The sequence below is a fragment of the Toxorhynchites rutilus genome, chromosome 3 (genome assembly GCF_029784135.1).
Source record: "Toxorhynchites rutilus septentrionalis strain SRP chromosome 3, ASM2978413v1, whole genome shotgun sequence".
Lineage (NCBI taxonomy): Eukaryota > Metazoa > Arthropoda > Insecta > Diptera > Culicidae > Toxorhynchites > Toxorhynchites rutilus.
Genome location: NC_073746.1, coordinates 262247977 through 262263255, shown reverse-complemented (window position 1 = coordinate 262263255; position 15279 = coordinate 262247977). Strand labels below are relative to the sequence as shown.

Sequence of the window (15279 nt, the reverse complement as noted above, 5' to 3'; positions counted from 1 at the left end):
AACATAATTGTAAGACAAAAATTGTCAAAATATTGGACTCCCGGCCCCGTCAAGCTAACGCCACATGTGCCTTAATAAAATATATATTTTGGAAAAAAAAACACTGGTCACTACTAACAATGTGTGGTCAATTTTGAAAAAGACGGGTGGGTAATGTCGGGGACATAACCGGAGTGACGTAGGACTATACAAAGGGGACAGCTTTTGTTAAATATATATTTTAAATATATTGTTTTATTTTCTTCTCCTACGTGAATACCTACCTATCTACCTGAAAAATGGATTAGTTTACTGTTTACTCTTTATGAATATGTTGATGGTTCTGAAAAGAACCTTTGGTGTTGTGTTTTTGTTATCACTTGATATTCCCATCTTGTTCGGTTAAACCTTCCTGTTTAGCTATTGCGTTTGCCACTCGCCACAGCTTTCACAGTTGGAAAATTTCTTCCTATCCAGCTTGTGACATGTTGTTCAGTAAATTACATTTAATGCGACGTGCCGGAGAAACACTTTGCCACTCACTGAAACTAAATATTGCCTTGATGAGCGCCGAACCGAAGCTGCTCTGTTCTTGATGCGGGTTTTCTGATTGTCGTGAGCAGCTTTGCAAGCCAACTCGAGCACTCCGACGGCCGAAACTCTATAATCGCTGTAAGGTATACTGGTGCTCCGGCACCAATCCGTTCGGCCTAGTTACCCTTGCGGAGCAATCAGTGAATGCGACCAACAGGGAACTGGAGACCTGCACGGTTCGAGTGAGACTTTCCCTTTCCCTTAACTTGTCCTCCTTTGTTACGTCCACGATGCCGATGCCGTACAACCACACGGGTTTACGGTTTCAAAGAAAATAATATATTTTTTTGGGGTCCGCGTGTTTTATACTCTAGCGGTACACACTCACAGGATAGAGACAAATCGGCAGACTCAGCCAGAGGGGCGAGTCCAACGAGACGAACGAATGAGCGTTAAAAGGGAGCGATGGCAAAAAAATACATTCATAGAGGCGAATGAACTGAAAAGTTTAAACCCTCTTAAAGCCAAAAAGAAGAAGAAGAAGAAAATACATTCATTACGATTTGTTCGCTCGTTGGATTCACATGCAGGCTAAAAAGGGTCCTTTTCAGGATCACAAAATTATCTTCAATCTAAAGAGTTTATTGTTTTGTTATCACTCGATATCCCCATCTTGTTCGGCTAAACCTTTCTGTTTAGCGATTGCATTTGCCACTCGCCACAGCTTTCACAGTTGGAAAATTTCTTCCCATCCAGCTTGTGACATATTTTACAGTAAATTACATTCAATGGCACGTCGCATTACCACCACTCAGTATCGGATTGGAGGTAATTTTAACCTGAAATTGAACATTTGCGATGACAGTGGTACAGTGTCAATTTTCAATGTGGGGTCATAATTTGGACCCCGAACTCTATATTTACAAAAATGTCCAACTAAATATGTCGCATTACTGGTCCGTTCAGTTAGCTAAATGTCGAGCTAAATATAAATTACTGTACTTTCAATCTAGATGCAATTTAAGAATTGGTGAAAATCAATAATCTCAGAACAACTGCCAAATTCACATACTCATCATATCCTGGCAAACAAATTATGAAAAAATCAATTTGTGTTTTATTATTATTTTGGATATTGTTTTAGAAAGCATTGAACTGTATTTCGTAAACTCGTTTTTGGAAGGTTTAATGGTCCTGAAAAGTGCCTTGTTTTATGGAATGGTTCCAATTTAGAAAACTTAGTACTCGTGGTTTTGAAAAAAACCATTTCGAACGCCCTCGATGCCGCCTTGTTCTGGATTTGCCACCAAAGCAGTTTGTATAAAGAACAAACTTTTTTCTTCTGCTACCTGATGCCGTTTTGCGATTGCGTTTGCCACTCGCCACTCGCTGCAACTGCCTGTTGTCTTGATGTCCACCGAGCAGCTTTGCCAGCTAACTCGATCACTTCGGCGGCCGAAACTATATAACGCCGGCTAAGTGGACTGCTGCACTGGTACTAACGCGCTCGGCCTAGCTACCCTTGCGGGGAACTACAGATCAACACGGTTCGAGCGGGATTTTGCCTTTCCTTTCACTTTTCCTCCTTTACCATGTCCAGACATGGCTGCTTGGGTGGGTTTGTTGATGTGTTGTGATGCGAACCGATGTGGTGTACGGTTTGAATGAGAATGATCGTTGCGGCATTTTTTTTTGCATAAATTCATTTATATTTCTTATACGTTTTTGGTTAATACAAAGTTCTATACATTTTAATTGGCCAGCTAACGCTTCACATCTTTGTTCATCTTAATTTGCATAATAGAATGCTAGGTACTGTTTGTTTTTACTATATCTAATTTTTTTTTTTTTTTTAATGATAAACATTTGTATTTTTTTAATTGTTATAATAAAACTACCTATTTAACCTAAGACCTTAAACTACTATATACAAATTCCGTACAATTTCATGCACGGAAGAGGAGCACCTCTCTCCAAATTTTTGTATGACGTTGTCAAACTTTACTTCTAGGGTATCCAGACAGGCCCTTTCATGAACCTCCGTTGTTCTCGTCCAGGGTGACAAATTCAGTATGATTTTAAGAATCTTGTTTTGAACGCGTTGGAGTTTCAGTCTGTGTGTCCGGGCATAGCCCTTCCAAACAGGAACCGCATATTCAATGGCAGGATAGAATATCTGTTTATAGACAGCCATCTGATTCTTTAAACAAAGTTTCGAGTTCCTGCAAATTAAAGGATACAAGAACCGAAGTAAAATGTTACATTTGTTGACGGTTTTATCAACGTGAGATTTGAAAATTAGATGACTGTCTAATGTGAGTCCTAAATAGGTGACTTCTTTGGACCATTCAATAAGGGAGTCTCCGAACCGAATTCTCACGTTGTCAGTGGGAACAAGTTTAGGAGACCTTGAATGTGGGAAAAGGATAGTCTGGGTCTTCCCCGCATTGATTACAATTTTCCAACTTGTGTAATATTCTGTTAAGGCATCCAGACCGCACTGTAGTTTGCGAGTCAGAGCGCTGATTATACGACCCTTAAATATAATTGCGGTGTCATCAGCAAATTGAGACAGTGTTCCATCACCGGGAAGCGGTGGAATGTCTGCAGTGTATATGTTATATAAAATGGGCCCAAGGATACTTCCTTGGGGCACACCTGCATTTATGTTGAATTGCTCTGAACACACATTATACAGGGACACCCGGAATGATCTATCAGAGAGATAATTTTTAATTATCTTTATCAAATACATCGGAAAATTGTATTGATGTAGCTTGAACACCAGACCATCATGCCATACGTTGTCGAAGGCCTTTTCAATGTCCAAGAGCGCCATTGCTGTCGTCTTGGATACCGACTTGTTCCGCTGAATGATGTTGACAACTCTAGTGAGTTGATGTATGGTGGATCTTCCCTTACGGAACCCAAACTGTTCCTCAGGAAAGATACCATGTTCATCTGCGAAAGAAAGAATTCGGGATTGAATACACTTCTCGAAAAGCTTGGAGAGGGCAGAGAGTAAACTGATGGGTCGGTAACTCTTGGGGACAGAAGGATCTTTTCCCGGTTTCAGGACTGGGATGACTTTTGCTAACTTCCACACAGAAGGGAAGTAGCTAAGCTCCCAGCATCTATTTAAAATTTTTGCTACAAAAGCAAATGAGCCGTGGCTCAAATGCTTGAGCTCGATGTTAAAAGTGTTGTCAAAACCGGGGGCCTTCATGTTCTTTGATCCTCTGGTAAGACCAATCAGCTCATCAGCAGTGACTTCTGACCCCTCCGGAATAAAACTTTCTGATCGTTCGACCACAGAGACTCCCTCAATGACGTCATGCTCGTGAGGACTGATGATGTTATGCCCGAGGTTGTGAGACGACACAAACTGTTGCCCCAACGCATTCGTTTTTTCTATGGGTGTTAATAAAATGTTACCTTCATGTGGACCTCCAGATGAGAAAAGCGGAGGCACAGGCTTTGGTTTTTTTTTTAGAACTTTAGTCAAAGACCAGAAGGGTTTCGAATGAGGAGGAATTTGACGGAGTTTATCACGAAATTCTCTATTTCGAAGCTCTCGAATCCTATCCTGGATTACCCTAGTCAGATTGGTATACGTTATCTTTTTGTTCCGATCGCCAGTACGCTGGTACTGACGTCGATACATATTTCGTAAACGAATAATGTGTTTGGTTGTGCTATCTATTTGGAGAGAGGTACTCACCTGATGTTGTTGAAGCGGAACCGCCCTGTCACGAGCTGTGGTAATCGCTCGTTGAAAGGATTCCAGCGCCAGGTCAATATTCTCCGGAGAATCTAAAGGCTGATTGGGAGTGATGTTGTTATCAACAACATGTTGGAACTCACCCCAATTTGCTCGGTGATAGTTTCGTCGGGAATGATTGGCCACCGTATCAGCAGAGGCACCCAACTTAAGCACCACCGGGAAGTGGTCGGATGACAGTTCCTCGAAGACGAGTGGATCCTCGGAAATGGCCATGTTGGTCAGGAAAATGTCCAGAATAGAGTGAACTCCCGATCTGGAAATTCTTGTTGGACTGTTCGGCGCCAAGATATTGTAATAACCACTCTCCAGGTCCTCCGCAAGGATGATCCCGTTCCGGTTTTGCCTTCGGTTACCCCAAATCGCATGCCGAGCATTCAGGTCTCCTGCGATGATGTATTTCGCCCGCCGCCGTGTAAGCTTGGCCAAGTCGTTCCGTAGCAGTGCGGCTGAACCGTCCCTGATGTTGACTTGCTTAGGACAGTATGCCGCAATGATGATGATTGGCCCAATCGATGTACGAGCCTCGATACCGATGGCTTCGATGGTTTTGAGCTGAATGTTCGGCAGCAGGCGGCAGTCGATGTTTCGTCTCACAGCAACGGCCACTCCCCCTTTATCTGCACTGGTTCTGTCGAGTCTTAGGAGCCGAAACTCCGGAAGAAAGATGTTGATTTCCGGTTTAAGGTGCGTCTCGGTGATGACAGCAACATCGATCTCCTTGTTATTGAGGAAATCTAGTAGCTCGATATGCTTGCTTCTCAGCGAGCAAGCGTTCCAATTTGCAATGCTGACAGCTTCACGGGACATATTTGCTAATCATTTGCCGCTTGCAGCTGCTCAGGTATAGTTTTGCAGGTACGCATTATTGTGATGACTCGACACGAGAGTTAGCATCTCCTGTGTGGTGAATAGCGTACTGTCCGTGGTTGCACCAGCGGCCACATCAGCGTCTGACATACGAGGGGTGGAGGAGTGCCCTTGATTCGGTTGAGTGGCAGCAGCTGCGAGGCGGGGCTGTGCTGAACGACGATTGCGGACTGCTTCATCGATTTGATTAGTAGCAGGAGATGTATTGGTGTTACGCTGACTGTTGAGGGGAAGCGGGTGTAAATTTGGGACCTGATGGCGTTGCTGGAAAGATGGATACTCCGCATCCGAGGTAATCGGTGGGGGACGAACGTTACGCTTGCGTCTACCAGGCTGGTTGGATGTTGTCGCCTTTTGTCGGATGGTGATGAATTCAGCTCGCTTAGGGCAGGATCGGTTGGATGCTTGGTGTTCACCGTCACAATTAGCACACTTCGACTTTTGGTCATCAGCCAGACCACAGGACGCCGTGGAATGATTCCCAGCACATTTACCACAGCGAGCCTGCATGTAGCAATTTTCAGTTCGTAGCAGTTCGTGCACAGTGTGACATCTCGGTGCTGGGGACGATACAGCTCCCATGATACAATGACGCGGAATAAATCACTGATGTTTTTGAGCGAGCTGATGTTGGTGGTGCCCTTGGCGAAGTGTACTAGGAACAGCTGGTTCCACGTGTTGTTGTTTGGGCGACGAGTCATCGCGAAGACGTTCTCCGGTTTCAAACCAAGATTGGACAGCTCAGTTTTAACTTCCTCCGGGCCGACAGGCGGTAGTCCACGTAAAACCACCTTCAGAGGTTTCGCCGTTTGCATATCGTGTGTGTAAAACTGCACGCCTTCGGTTTTCAGGTAGGCCCCGACTTGTTTATACTCCTTTAGGCTGGAGCATACGATTTTGATGCCCACGCTACACAGCTTGAATCGCGGCTTGAGATGTTGTTGGGAAAGCTCAGACTCGAGTTTCACTAAGTCCATCCTAGATGTGAACAGCGGGGGAACGCGCTCCTTTTTGATGACGGCATCGTTGCTTCCAGTGTCCTCTGGGAGCACCGAATATTGGTTGGTCTGTAGCAGCTGATTTGTTTCTGCATCCGCTGGGGCAGCGGACTGAGTCCGGACCTTTTTCGAAGGGCCGTCTGTGGCTGAAGTACTGGAACGCTGACGCCCCATATTCCTTTTCTTGGCGATATCCACCAAGCACGCCAAAGCGTGTGACGACGATTCCACCTCCAATGCGGGTAAAAAAAAGAATGGAAAAAAAACCAAAAAATAAAAACTACCTGTCTTTAGCTATAAGCGAGAGTGGAAAAAATCACGTGTTGTCGAAACGAATGACATACACAGAATGAATGATCGTTGCGGCAGCGGAGCGGGGATTTTTAAGCTGACTGGCTGGCTCGAGAATTACGCATGTGTGAGAATGCGACCAATGTTTCGTTCATTTTTTTCTTTTTCCTTTCCAACCGTGCTTCATTCTATTTCGCTGCTGCTCTGGTTGCCCATTTTGGTCGGTACGATTTGAGGAGCACAAAATGGACCAATCAAAAATGGGAACATAGTGCATTTTGACAATGCTTGATATTTCACAATTATTCAATTATTTATCTCAAGAAAAATGAAATGTTATTCGTTATGATAGATTTTTTTTATTTTTTTTTATCCAAAATATATATTTTTATTAAGGCTCATATGGCGTCAACCTGACGGGGCCGGGAGTTCAATATTTCGACAATGTTTGCCTTATAACTATGTTAGTAATATGTAACCGATTACTCGCGGTTGGCTCGAGGTTAGTATTACAAGTGTTTTCGTAATTGTGATGTTGCTGTCTTCAATGATCTGTACCTGTGCCCGACACGGGATACTTCCTATTGGGATGCAGCTGACCATTAATCAGCAACGCCCCCCTAGTCTGTACCCCATATCTAGCGTGGTGCGTCTTCTCAAGGAATCCAGGATAGAATGGTCACTAGCCGGCGTGTAGAGTTGTCATGAGCGGTACAACATTTGGCTTTTGTTGAATCATCAGTGGACTGCACAACCTTTGGCCCGTGTATCTGTAAAGAGTGTGTGTATGTATTGCCGCGACTAAGTAAAAGTTTATAGATCGGATAGGAGGGATACGAAACAGGGACACAACGAAGGAAACATCATTAAACGTTGACATCGGCGTTTCTGAGGAACAGGTATAGATGAAGCAGAAGATCAGGATCACGGCTACCTAAGATATCCCGGACGGGGATATCCGATTGTCTGCCTTTTGCTCTCAGTGCTCTAGAGAGCTGAAAGCGAGCATCATGGAATCGGATACACGACCAGACAATATGCTCGATGTCGTGGTAGCCATCGCCACAATCACAAAGATTGTTTGCTGCGAGCCCAATGCGATAGAGATGCGCGTTTAGGTTGTAGTGATTGGACATAAGCCGAGATATCACGCGAATGAAATCACGACCGACATTCAATCCCTTAAACCAAGCTTTCGTCGAAACCTTAGGGATAATCGTGTGTAACCAACGACCGAACTCATCTTCACTCCACATGCGCTGCCAACTAACGAGTGTGTCCTGACGAGGAATGTGAAAAAATTCGTTATAAGCAATTTGCCTTTCAAAAAGTGTGCTTTCTGAAGCGCCCACCTTAGCTAGCGAGCCCGCTTTCTCATTCCCCGGAATCGAACAATGAGAGGGAACCCATGCTAATCCCATTGAATAATTTTATAACCTAACCCATTGAATAATTTTTCGACCAAAACACTCAATAGTTGTCTTATTCTTGTTAGGAAATAAGATGAGCATTTATCAACTTTCATTGAGCGGATTGCCTCTATTGAGCTGAGACTGTCTGAAAAAATAAAATAGTGGTCGATGGGCAATGTTTCAATGATCCCTAATGCGTAATATATCGCACCCAGTTCAGCGACATACACGGAACAAGGATCTTTGAATTTGAAAGAGGCACTGGAATTTTCATTGAAGATGCCGAAGCCAGTGGACCCGTTTATGAATGAACCGTCAGTAAAGAACATTTTATCAGATCTAACTTTCCCATATTCTGCCGAAAATATCTCCGGAATATAATCGGAGCGTAGATGATCTGGGATTCCATGGATCTTTTGTCGCATGGACAGATCAAAATTGACAGAGGAATTGCAGAAGTATGGGAAGCAAACTTGGTTGGAGATGCCCGGTGAAGGGTGCACTTCATGGGTAAGGTACTCATGGTATAAAGACATAAAACTTGACTGAGGAGTCAGTTGGAGTAGATTTTCGAAGTAATCAATCACCAATGGATTCATGATATGATAGATGCGTAGATATATTTCCTATCAATTGATGCAAAAACCTTTGCGATCTATTGAGAAATGCTCGAGTTATAAGCGTTCCAAATCTTGCATTTTTTCCTACTTGTTCAGTGCCTAGATTTCCATTTCACCCCCTATATCTTCCGGTTAGACGTAGTCCTACGTCAAAAAAGTATCAAAACAGGACCATCTATGTACTAGTATTCTCACATCGCCCTTGTATGCGATTTAATTTGTATTACGATAAGAATAGACGAACAAAATTGCTCGCCTGTTCACCGTTTCTGCAAACCACTTAAAATGAAGAGAGCTAGTTCTGTTGGATTGTGTACAAAAGTGATAGGACTTATGGATGCAAGATGCACTTGGAGAATCACGACAGTCGAAACAATACGCTAGTATGTAATAAATGACACTCAGCGGCTTTTCGCAACTCTGTATCCAAAGTTCGGTTAGGTGAAGACCGTATTACGAGAAAAATATCACCATTTTTGTCGTTCTATTCGCGAAGGCAGCTTCCTATCGCTCTACATTTTCCATCGAAGACCTTCATAAATCCGAAACAAAAAAAAGGCATTACATCCCGAAAGTTTTATAGCAAACTGCGAAAGTCAATTAAAATAAATATTAGAAGTCAGGAATGCAGAAACTTTGCCGAATCATCATCATCATCCGTCGAATTTTTCGTTCCACTCTGCACGCTTTCCCGGTGGTGAAAAATCGGACAGAAGAGCGTCCGTTCTGCTCCGTAGATATATCTTCCGGAAGCAGAGCCGAAGACGATTTACGAGTCGGGCTTCAATAAGCTCCTTTCAATACCCCCCATTTTAAGTCATCGTCTGTCGGGGACGAATGGGACTGGCTTTTGCCCGTTCTCACAATGAGTGGGTTGTGCTTTTGTGTGCCTCATGAATATGTTCATTACAACGGGTGATTGGAAATCACAGCCGTTTGGGTTCAGTGTCAAAGGGGAAAATTAATAATGGATTTGAGCAAAATCGATTTACTCGTACTGTCAAGAGGATGATTGCTAAATGAGTGGATTTAAAGAATGTCGGCAGCGCGATAATGCGACGGATGTGAAAACAAAAACAAAATGAACACGATTGAAATATCTGAAATCACTCAACAAAAGGAATCAAAGCGTACAGAATTCAATTTCAAAGCGTTCTGCTTCGATTTGATTCGATTATATGATGTTGTTCTGTCGTTCGAATCAATGCGTCCCAATTCCATTAATCAGAGTGCTCGTACATTTCGCCGGATTGTTCGAATCGAGTGCATGTTATTGTTGATATGTTCATAAAGTTCACATCAAGAAAATACCACTACTGACACATAAGACATAATTAACGAATGCGTTGCAGCAAAATCATCCGATACGATGCTCCTCGATGAGATAGCTTTGAAGATTAAAATGTTTTCAAATTTCGCTCTATCAAACCAGCATCCACATCAAACACACATTATAGCTCGTTGCAACTTTTGTTCTCAACATAGCGCAATATGCGGAACGACGAATAGAATAAATGTCGCGATGTGGTGTAGGTTATTATAATCTCCATCCAGAGTGGCATTGACTGGAGCGAATAATTAAGTCATTTTCCATTAATTGCTTCCGCTCACAACCAAGAACCAAACGGTTGATGCAGTCACCGATGAGCAAATCACTCTTGGGCATCGTTAAACGTAACAACCTGACGTGTGTATATCCCTCGAAGTCATTAGCTTAGCGGTGGTTGGTTTTTGATGGTTCTATCTCATTTTCAGACAAAAAGCTTCATAGTAATCGTTTTCGTGGATTTTCTAAAACATTTTTTTTCCTTTTTCTTCTTTCTATTTCCAGCTTAAAAATATGAGTCAACGCCAAAGGATTAGTTGACATTAGGTTTCATAATAGTGCACAATAGTTTGAATAAAGGTGAGTGGTTTGATTTGATTTGTTTCGTTTGTATGTCAGGAAATGTTGTTATGGATGAGCGACATTATGAAATGCAAAATATAACTGGATACAATATTGTGTTTTCTAGATCACAGAATAGAATCGATATTTTTTGACGACAGGAATTTTTGACCGAAACACGTTTTATGTTATAAGATTTGGTTTATTATGTTTTTTGAGATTTAGTCAAGTATTCGAACCTCTTGAGCTGCTATGCTGCTATGTTCCTATTATGGTTTTACGTTGTTATGTTATGGTTGTTATCAGGGCTTTACATAGTCATAGTCAACTGAGGATAGTCAGCTGATTATCTGACTGACTATATCCGTGTTCAGTTGGTCATGATGGCTTCTTCACGCAGTTTCTCCGCCAAAACCACTAAACAGTCAGTCGGGCGAAGCTACTGAGAGTACATTCGGTCTTCATTTTTAACCTTCGAAGATTTCGGGCCCTGCGAAAAGGTCAAAATGTTTCGATCAGCAATTCGTTCCTCGATTGTTTCGACACGTCGACCAGACATATCTGAGAGTTCAAGTATGTTGTTGTGGAATAAATTAGAAGTTCTGCTGCAGATAAATGTCACACAAGTTAACAATTCATTGGTATTCACTTATGAAAAGTGAATTTTAAAAAAATATGTTCATTTGAAATATATGCTTCAACGCATTCACTTCAACTATTCGCATCTTGACACTATCCACTAAAGCAGCAAGTCTACGGGTTGATAGTCCGAAAAAAACCAATACGAAGGAAATACAACAAACACAGTTCAATTGGAATTCTTTCAAACTTATGTTTTTTGTTGTAGATCGAAGTTTTGTCATTCACCAAAATAGCCTTTTAGTATCCATTCCGGACGTTTTTTGAACAATCCATTCAATATTTGTTGTACGTAGTCGATACTTGCGGTTGACCTAGATCAATAATTTATCCACTTTCTTTAGCACGGTAAACATTAATCTGCTATTCCTTCTTTTTTTCGATTCAGAAAACTTCTTCATTAAAGCTTATGTGTAAACATATTGTAATCTTTTCCATTTTTTTGTTCGTTTTACACCAAGATGTGGTCCGTAGCTAACTCCGTACCACGCGCCTCCATTTGATTATGTTCTCGTCACCAAGCGTTTACATAATATGATCACGATTCTATACTTACATCTTACATGTATGTACCTTAGGGTGGCAGCGAAAATGGTCATGTCAAATTTGAAAAACCGATCATGTACATTGCGTTTATTGGCCCAAAAAATGATCTGTACAAAATTTCAGCTCAATCGTACATGATTTAGGGGTGCCTCAAAGCGCTCAAAGGTTTGATTTTTTGATCCACCAAAGTCTTCCAAGGGGGGAGTAAAGGAGATTTGGAAAATCGAAATTTTGTTTTCGATGCCAAATGATTTGAAAATGCATTAAACTTCGAGATCTGGTGTTATCACAAAAAAAATTTTTTTGGCCATTTTTGCTTTGAGGCACCCCCAAATCATGTCCGATTGAGCTGAAATTTTGCACAGGTCATTTTTTGGGCCAATAAACAAAATGTACATGGTCGGTTTTTGGAATTCGATGATGAAATTTTTTCCATACATCCATTGCCATCCTAGCGTACCTGTTGAAACATCACGCAAGACGCAGACAGATGAAAAATGATTAACACTCTACGCGAATATCACCCCTTTTTTTCTAGGCCAGTTTACACAATACGTTGGCTTTGCGGGGGAGTGAAGTTTGGTAGTTAAAATAATGGAAAATATAAATATGTGTTTACGTCGCGACGCCTTACGATAATCGATAGCTAATGGCGCTATTCAAAACGAGTGAAGTCGCGGCCATGGTTTCGATGACGACACGGTGACGGAAAGATGATGGGCAGAGATTGTAAACAGGATATACCGTTTCCACAATTTTCGCTTCGCTTGCAAACTCCTCGCACTTGCTGTGTGGCAAATAGCCAGCGCTCGTGGTTGTTCATTCGATCCGGTATGATTTATGCATTTCCTTGAGAAAATTAAAAAAAGACACAGTTGGTAATGGAAAATTTACAGCTCGGGTTGAGCCTTTAGTTTATTATACCTAACAAGATTGCGCGAGTTAATGGCTGTTCGTTGCTATGTAAGCAATCTGATGGAACGCCGGCATGGAGGATGGAAAATTTGCACAATTATGCATGGACTCTCACTCGGAGATTTCAGGCTTATGATGATGCGGAATACTTATGCAGAGTGGTGAGATACATTAATTGGTGGGAAAATGAAGCAAATTATAACTGCGAAAAATGCAAACAACCTATAAAGATCATGTTTATTATTAATTAATTGTATTTCTTAAATTGTTTTGAAGTATTTTTTTTAGTTTCATTTCGACAGATTAAATTTTAACTCGTTTTGTTATTCATAATTTTGGCCTTCTGGAAGGAATTCAGAATGGACAACATCATATAAATCTCCAAGCAAAAACAAGTTGACTTGTTCTTAAGGGGGTATTCTAGTTATCTATCTTTTGACAATAAAACAAAAATTGAACGGAAAAAATATTTATAATTAGAATAGTTACAAATTGATGAAGTGAGGGGGTTCAAAAAACATTGTGCCATGCGTACACGATTCCAGCCCTTCTATTCATCTGAAACAAAAAAATTGAACAGTTTCTGAATCAGTACACGCAAAGTTAATTTTTAGCACATGTTATGGCATCCCGATTTATTACATTAAATGAGCCGAAAAATAACAGAAAATGTACTACTCCCCAATACGTGTATATAATTTGTATAACATATATGCTAGAGCCAATATGAGCGAGCAGACACATTTAAATGAAAGCATATGAAAGCTTTTCGTATAGTTTGCCAAAAACACGGTCCAGACAGAGAAAGATTTTAATTAATCTTTGTACTCTTTTTGGATCCCTTAAAAGAATATAAATTCACTGGGATCCAACTATTATCTCAATGGTTATGGTTTGCCCTCTTACCTCTGTGTTGTAGTGTCCTGTTAAAAAAAGGTGACCAAAGCTCAAGTATGAGTTCTTTATAGATGAGGGTGAGAGGAGGGAATAAAAAAAACATTTTCCAGCTCCATTTTATGATGAGGTTTAATATTACCACGCTATAACAACACCGGCAGCTATATGGATAGCGTGTTCGTGTGAAATAGCTTTGCATTCCAGCCGGCCTTGGTTCGATTCCTATTGACGTCGTATGGACATTTTTTTGCACAATGCTCAATGAGATGAGAAAAAAACAGAAAGAGATGTCTGCTCGCATACATACAAACCTTTTTTCAAGCTTTATTTGCTCATTATTTGCGCATTTGACCCTCCAGCACACGAAATGTCATTATTTCTGCCAAAGATGAAATATTTTCAGCCAACGCTAGTTTTGGTGTAGAGATGCCGTTATCGCATGAACCTCGTCAAAAACATTTTTTTTTACAAAAAGGTAGCCGTTTGAAGGACAAAATCCTTTTTAAAAAGTTTTGTTTAAAAGATTAAAAATAGTAAAATTGGAAAATCATGAAATTATGAATCGCGCTCAAAATGGGAAAATGATCACTTACAAACTTGAAAATAATGTTGAAAAATGTGCAGCGGTATGATATAAAATAACAAGTTCTCGGTGTATGTGGTAATAAGAATATCCAAAATATTATTATTCAGGCCAGATTGTGGTAAAAAAGATCCTTTAATGTCACAACTGGGAAAACTCACAACAGCCAACAAACTCTACACCCTCACTAGCGGCAGACACGAGAATTAATTCAATTGTCTCGAAATGTGCACTCGCAAATCGAGGCGTCGCGATTCTGTGCCCTTTGCGTGGGATGCTAGCCGGTGGGAAGTGTTGTTCCTAAAACAACTCCATACCGCCAAATGTAATTTGCGTCTCCTACGGTACTAACGGAGGGTTGGTCGATTTCCACGCTTTCACTATGACTACCAGCAAAGCAGTTTCCTCTGCTTCTTAAATGGCACTACGGTTGCGGAAGGAACTTCGTCTTCTCAACACACAGTATTAGCTGCGTTGTTTTCTTATAAGTACATACTTGGGTGAGATTCTTTTGTCGATTAATACACGCTCAAAACGGGAATCGAACCCGAAACTCCTACCATGATAACGACTAACGGTGCTAACCACTCGGCCACGGCAGTCACGCCACGCATAACAATTATTGAGTGTGAAAACTTACACCAGAAATTGTCGGAAGGCATTTCCGTTGGGAGTAGAGCTTGTTTTGCTGTTGGCAAAATATACGTATGCACCCCCCGACGAACGGTTTGTGGCTTTCAGCAAAACCTCACTGCTGACTTCATTGCTTCTTCCGCCCCGAGTCGAGGTCAGCTAGCTGGTGATGGAACAGACAGTGAAGTTATTTCTTTCATACATACAATTTATCTGCTGGATGAAATATTTGAAAATGTGCAAAATAACATGAAATTTCATAAATGATAACTTCTAGTACGGTGAGTCTCATGTATTATCCCAATTTTTCTAAACAATTGAGGAAATTTCTGGTGTAGTGGAACAATTTATCAACTATCATTCAGAAGAGGTTTCGAGACATTCTGTCTTTTACACCAAGTTTGCGAGTTGAAATTGTCCCTTTTCTCTTTTACGTCCCGTTTTTCTTGTACCGTTTTGTCTCATATTCCGAACAGTCTCAAATTCCGAACACTTCATTTTTGAATGTAAACTTACTGAATTTACTGAATTTAAATAATCGAAGAATGAAGATCCTGACATTATTTGGGGTATAGGCTTCATTTAAACATCATTTACAGGTATCGATACAGCATGTAATTTATAATATTAAACATTCGCAAAAATGTGTCAGTCAAAACCAATGATAAAATATTTGCGTTAGCAAATTCCGTA

General features: G+C 41.1%; 1 protein-coding gene across 22 annotated transcripts in view; it reads left to right on the top strand.

Annotated features, from left to right (window-relative positions):
• Nucleotides 1-15279, top strand: part of LOC129776386 (voltage-dependent calcium channel type A subunit alpha-1-like) — a 266278-nt gene that overhangs the window by 90759 nt on the left and 160240 nt on the right. For all 22 annotated transcript variants that reach the window (XR_008743100.1, XM_055781992.1, XM_055782004.1 and 19 more), the window contains exon 2: nucleotides 10317-10391. The gene's annotated coding sequence lies outside the window, so the exon portion shown is untranslated. The remainder of the gene's footprint in view (nucleotides 1-10316; nucleotides 10392-15279) is intronic.